Source organism: Simochromis diagramma, unplaced genomic scaffold (genome assembly GCF_900408965.1).
Source record: "Simochromis diagramma unplaced genomic scaffold, fSimDia1.1 OVJJ01000352.1, whole genome shotgun sequence".
Taxonomy (NCBI): Eukaryota; Metazoa; Chordata; class Actinopteri; order Cichliformes; family Cichlidae; genus Simochromis; species Simochromis diagramma.
Window position 1 is genome coordinate 878,537 of NW_024386759.1, and position 7,177 is coordinate 885,713.

Here is a 7,177-nt window from a genome sequence, read left to right on the forward strand (position 1 = left end):
TATTAAAGTGTCTATATGGGTCCACACCAGAGATTGTTAATTTAACTCTTTTTGGAGAGTTGGTACATTAACTCTGATTCAGTGTTAAACACCAAATCTGTCTGGAGTTGATAATTTAACACTTGGTGTTAAGAGTTTATATATTAACTCTCAAAGAGTATTTTAGTTTAACTACGTAAGAGTTATCTTCTAATTCATTCTAAAAAGTGGGAATTTTACTGTTCTGAACTTCTAGAAATTTCTTTTGGAAATAAACATTTACTAAAAAGATGCAATGGTTTTTGAAAAACATTTATTCTGAACTGTGCACCACAATTTCAAAACATTTTCTGAAAGATGTAACAGTGTACATGTTCTCACTTTCATTAGAATTTTGTTTATCAAAAGGTCTGACATGGTAAATGCAAATAACAGCATTCTCATCACTTATTTCTTCAATACAATATGCATGTCCTTCATTCATCCCTTTGTGGAACTTCAACGCACTTCTGCTCTCCCCCATATTCCATCTTCACAAGCATATCCTGTGCGGAGATTGAATAAAAATTAGTTGACACTAATTAATGGCACAAATAATCCAGTAAACAATTGCAGCACAGTAAAAAAAAAAAAAGGAATCCTCTTTGAGCCATTACTTGTGTAAAGTATTTTCCCAAAAGACAAAGACACAGGCAACAGGTAATACTGAACTAAATGTAAAACCTCAACCTTTTTAATTTTTACCTAAACCGTGTGCACAAAACTCTGGAGGGATCGAAATGCTAACGTAGAATCCAGTCAGGACGTCTGCTACTGCTGTTTGCTCGTTTTTTTTATGGGAGATCGTTTTCAGGCTTCAAGTAGCACCATTATACCAACATTTCACATTCTAGACATTGTTTTAGGTGTATTTGACCAAAGGTTTGACTGAAAATTCACATGCAAGCTTTTTTTTTCCAAGGCTGTGGTATTTGCCCGCAAACAATACCTTTCAGCTAGCTAAAACAGAATGTTATGCTATCAGCGAGCAACATGGCTAATGCCTTTCACACAGCTTTGTCTCAACTCCAAAGAGCCACAGAAGTAAAAGCTCATAATAATAATTGAAACAATCTTTGAAAAAATGACTTACCAAGCATGGCAAACAACTCAAATATGTAGAGCAAAATGTTCTGAAACGGCTTCACTTCAGCTTCGATTGGAGCCTATGGTGCTGGGGGCAGAGTCTGTGAATTTACTCTATTGGTGTCATAGCCCCTGTAGGAGTTCAGAGTTAAGAGGTCAAGAGTTAATGTTTCCATTGTAACACCTCCAGATTTGACAGAGAAACACTCATTTTTAACACTCGATTTTAACTACTATCATTTTACACCTCAGAGTTACATTAAAAGAATGTGACTCTGCTTAGAGTAAAATTAACTCTACTTTTGCAAGAAGACTATTAACACCAAAACATTTAACACTTTTGAATTTGCTGTGTACTCATTGAGCCAAACTGGTTCTCACGTAACTGAAAAAAGGTGAAAAAGCTTAAAATTCTAATGAAAACAGCAGAAGAGGCTGAGATTTGTGCTGATAAGAGGTGAAAATGCTGAACCAATCAGAGGTACTGCTTCTGTCTGCTTCATCAGGCTGTGTACTTGTATGTATTTCTGCCATGGACTGTTAACAAGAATCTGAGGTCCATATTAGAAAAGCTGCTAAAATCATAAAACTTTGCAGAATTGTAATAAATGATGAATATGAATTACTGGTCTGTGATAATGTATCAATTTGTAGTGAAAAAACCATGTGGACAAGGTGGAATTGAACCCACGACCTTTGGGCTTCAGACCCGTGTCATTACCAACTGCGCCACTGGGAAAGAGAGCGGGCGCTTGGAAAACAGGGTGATGAGCAGTCAGAATTAGATCGCAGTAAGAGGCAAAAACGCCGTTTTTTGGAGTTACAAAACGTCATGTAACTCAAAAACTAGGTGGGATAGAAGCAAAATTCTTGTACTGGGTGAATCAGCGGACTTTGGTGTACTTTGACTGTGATTTCCATAGCTCTTTGTAACTCTGTCGCAGAGATATGACGAGAGAAGAAACGGCTTCATTTTCAGAGTTTGAAAAATGAGAGGAGGAGAGATTTCCACCCCTCAAACAAACGTAATTTATGGCTCAACGGTAAGATGACTGTAAAAACTGCTCTGACCGTGAGTGTCAGCAGTGTCTGAAGATGAATTGGCACAAGCCTCATGTCTTAACTTCGCTTTGTTAAGGAGATATGATGATTCGAAAATGCCTCTCATTACAGAAATCAAGCGGTGACTTTGAACAAACTCTCCATTAACTTTCTATGGAGAGTTTTAAGACTTTGTGTTGCTCTGAGGCGATTTGATAAAAAATCTGTAACTTCCACAACAGTGATAGTGACATTTTCTGAAAGCCAGCAAAAATACCTACGTTTTGATGTATAATTTGTGGAGGTTGGGTGAAAATTGAGTGAGTAGCAAGAAGTTGTTCGGACATGCAGAGAAAATTCAGAAAGTTCCACTGTCCACTCTGAGTTAGTTCCATAGCAACCATAACAACGCATGTATTTTCTGAAAAATCACAATTTTGCAACTGAAAACTTAAAGAGGCATTAAATGAAAACGGTAACAGATATGAAAAAGCTGAATCACACAGGAAAAGCCCAATCATTTGAGAAGTTTTAAAGTTTGAATGGAGTTTCTAGGTGAAAGTATGAGGAAGTAGTTAAGTTTGAAAAACAAACACGTTTTAGCAGAATTGTGGAAGTTTTCCATTCATTTCAATGGGACAAAAAAAAGGAAAAAAGTGTAATATTTTAAAATGTATAATAGCAATAAACACCAAAAGATATAGCTGGAATTAGCAGAAAGAGCAGAACAGTTTAGAGTTTGAACTGAGAAAATCGGCTGAAAACTGAGGGAGTAGTTAAGTGCCGAAAAACATGGAGCAACTAGAAGAATAAAGTTTAAAGAGAAACAGGAACTCAATAGTGTGAATGCCCTTTGAGCAGGGCTCTAGACTAACTTTTTGCCATGGGCGTACCGGTACGCCTAACTTTAAAAAGTTAGGCGTACCGGCATAAAAGTTAGGCGCACACAAATTTTATAATAATTTATATAATATAATGTGTTTTTCTGGATACACTGTGCTTTTTCAGCATTCAAAGATTGATGACACCGTGTCAGAGTACTGGCCATGAATTTCAGAAGGATCAGGCCTTAACTTAACAGAAAAGTTAGCAATAGTTCTTTTCCTATTACAGCTACATCCACTTCTGTCGTGCCTAGGCTGCTCACTAGGGCTGGGTATCATCACTGATTTCTATATTCCATTCGATTCCGGTTTTCAAAGTCCCTGATTCGATTCAACTTAGCCTCAGACAGTCAGAAATATTATAATTCTGATCATTTATCAGTACTGACTTCATCAGAATTGTGAACATCACAGCAGATGCCTTTGTGTGAAAGTAACTGAGAATAAAACACAGAAAAACATGAAGGAGATTTTCCTGGTCTGGCTTTTTATAGCAGATAACCTTAAAAATATTCTACAATGTTCTGCATATAAAGTTTAAATTTCTTCAGTATTGAACAACAGAAAAAATAGGCTTTCTTGTCCGAGGTCATTTAAGTGAAAAAAAGAAAAAGAAAAGAAAAAGACAGCAGCCAACAGCGCTGTAAACAGCGGTAGACTGGTGGGTAATAAGCGAATGAATAATACAGAAAATAGAGATTGGAGATGGGAAACTGTTCTTGAAGTACAGAGAGAGAGAGAGAGAGCGCTAGCTGTGCATGAAGTGTGATTTTAATAGTCGTGGAAGCAAAACAGCAAAATTCATGACGACATTGATCAAATGTGAAGCGCAGTTTGCTGCTTCTTTTGCTGCTGGCTCGGTGGATTTTGGTTGAAAGAGAGACAAAACCTGCAGTTCAGAATCAGCGCAAAAAGACGTAATCACAGCGCGGACCGGACGCATCAGGATCGCTAAGCTCCGACAGCGTGTCCGTCTACGGGCCGTCGGGTGAGAAAGCCGAGAAAGACAAAGTTGATTCTGATGCGTCGGGTCTGTTCTGTGTTACGTCTTTGTGTGGAGTCCGTGTACCTGCTCTCATCTGCTGTTTGGTTGTTGTTGAAATGGTTTTGTGAGCTTTAATCTGAGAATCTGGCGTTTCTGGCAAAACACAGTTATATTTAAAAGTCGATTCAGGATTTAATGAATTGATATCGCTTTATTCAAGCTACTCACCTCCCACTTCCACCTGCACTTTCAACTGGACCACGGCCAATCAGAGAGGTCCCGCCCCTGACTATCTCTGATTGGTTTAGTCCACGATAGGGGCAAAATGTGTGTCTGTTGTTGACCACAGGGAAGGTTGCAGATTTTTTTTTTTTTTTTTTTTGCTACCCGAACATTTGGTCGCACAGGTGCAACCAAATATTTTTTTTTAGTCGCACCACTGAAAAATTTGGTTGCATTTGCGACCAAATTGGTCGCACTCTAGAGCCCTGCCTTTGAGGCATTCACACAATAAAGAGAAACAGGATTTCAATAGTGTGGATGCCTGTGAGGCAGCCACACAATAATGAATATTAAAAGTAGTGCAAGCATGTTTCATACTGCAGTTGATTCAGCAGCTACTGAATATAAGCTTTAAGATATGAGATACAAGATGAATGAAGTGGGAAAAAAAGATTGATGGCACAAAAATACATTTTTATATAAAATGGAGGGAAAGAGGGGAATAACAGTGAGCTTACAAAGTGTTGAACAACTTAATGATTTTGCTCTAGGTTTATTTAAGGTTTACTGGCTCACTGACATTAACAGCCAGTGTGTTTCAGTTACACAGCTACATGTTGTTTTTTTGTAGAACAGCACTGAGATGCATGAAAGACTGAATGTGGCTTCTTTTTTGAGGATTTGAGGAAGAATATATAGCACACATCTTTAACTACTTTAAAAAAATTAAATTGGGTACACAAGTTTGAATTTATTGTATTATTTATTGATTTAATGGAGGGGAGCCTATTTGATATAAAATCATTCACACCAGTCTAATAACACAACAGGTTATGTATATGTACTGTGTCATAGACTAACGTCAGCTTAATAATTAGTCGTCACACAAATGTCTTTGTAGAGTGAAGACACCTCCTCCATTTCACGCCTGCTTAATTAACCTGATTTTGTGCAAAAATGCATTTTTACTCTGCTGATAATTGCACAGTGTGTTTAATACATGATTCCCTCTGTTTTAGGTCAGTGACAATCTTGCTAACCTGTGCTGCAGACCCTTGTAGCCTCATGTAGACAACCAGGACAAAAGCAAGTCTTGCATATCCTCAAAACCTTTTTCTTTTGTTTTCCGTATCTACAGTCACAGTTCAATAACGCTCTATACTAACAGTTACACACTATATAGAACAACTTTATAGAATTATATTTGTCTGCAGATGTTGACAGCTATCAGCGAATAGTTATCAGCTATTTTGAAACAAAAAAAGACTTTTTATCCATAACAGCAAATGAACTGAACAACAGAAAATGCAAATGCTATTTATGGTCTCCTCACAACAATGATAGGAAAAATAAACTGGGCCAATATGGCATGTTTGTTAATACAGAGATACACATGTTAATGTGATCTCTGGTCTCCCACTCAGAGACACAGGTCTCCGAGTGTCCAGCATTCAGAGGCTACCTGAGGACTCATGTGAGAGAAAATCTGCTCTCACAGACATGTAGAGCCAAACACTGTCAATAAGGCCTCTGCAATGTTTTGAAGACAGTTAAACTTGTCAGGTAGTGATGTCCAGCAGGTGAAAATGCAGCTCCATGAACACACACAGCTGTGGATTCCAGCTGCGTTTGTAGTTCTGCAAACTTTGACCCCACAGAGTCGAGCTTTTCATTTCAATCAGCTGCTTTTCGATGTCCTCTGTGTCCAGCCAGTTAATGCGAGACAAATCCAGCTGACAAACCTTTCTGGTTTGATCAGAAAAGAAAACATTGGTCCAAACACCTGAAAGTCCCAAAAACACATTGTGAATTCTGTCTCGAGTCTACGGATGTATCCGTGGTGCTGATGCTGCGCTGAGCCGACAGCTCCTGAAGCATTTGAAGTGTCGGAATGTGAAAATTTCAACATCGCTTGAAAAGACTGCCAGCTAGCAACGTCCATCTCACCGGTAGGCTAAGTGATTTTTAGCCAACTACAAGTTGAATCTGGTAGTTGGAGTTGTTAGCTAAGATACCGTCATTAAAAAGCGGCACAACTAATGTGTCTATGCGAGCTAATTTGCGATGTGCAGCACTGGCACATTCATTTATTTTTTAATGCACCTTCTCAAATTAATTCACTGCGTGTCGTGCCCAGGGCTGGACTGGGACAAAAAATGGGCCCGGGCATTTTGACTAGAGACCAGCTGCTGTTGTTTAGCGCAACATCCGCTGGTTTCTTCTTTCTGGCGCAAAGTGGGCGATAAACAAACAAGAGAGAAAAGGAGATCAGCTGATCATTGATCAGTTTTATGATTGAAGTAGCAACAGGAGAGGGAGGGGAGAGAATGAGAGAAGAAGAAACAGCTGTGCAGCAAAGACACAGAATAACTACAACTTTGTGTCTTTTTCCATTCTAGCTGAAGTCCGGGACAAACTGTGTTCCTTTTCAGCTCAATACGAAACGCGTAATATTTTCTCTGAATAAGAGACGATTTTTACGGGATGGTTGGCAACTCTACTAACTAACCTTATGAATAAATTAAACTATCAGTAACATCATAGCATTCTGTATAGAACCTCCGTCATGCTAGCTAGTACGCAGTACGAGTTATTGTAACTGACTGTAAAAAGTCAGCACAACGAAAATAAACTCCACCTAAACTTGGTTTATATCTGACCCAGATAGACTGCAGGTCATAACTTCTTACCTGAAGTTCAGTTCACCTGATACTCAGACCAGCGGCCGCCTCAGGTCTCTGCTCCTCCTGCCTCCCCTTTCTCTCATCCACCTGCTGACCTCTGTGGAAGCTCCGCCATAGCCACCACCAAACAGTTGAGTTATTTTTACACATTGGCCAGCATCTGGCCAATCCACCACCTCATTGTCCATGCTGTTACACAACAACAACAAAAAAAAATCATCTGCCCTTTTTTATGTCCGATATAGTGTTTTTTAATC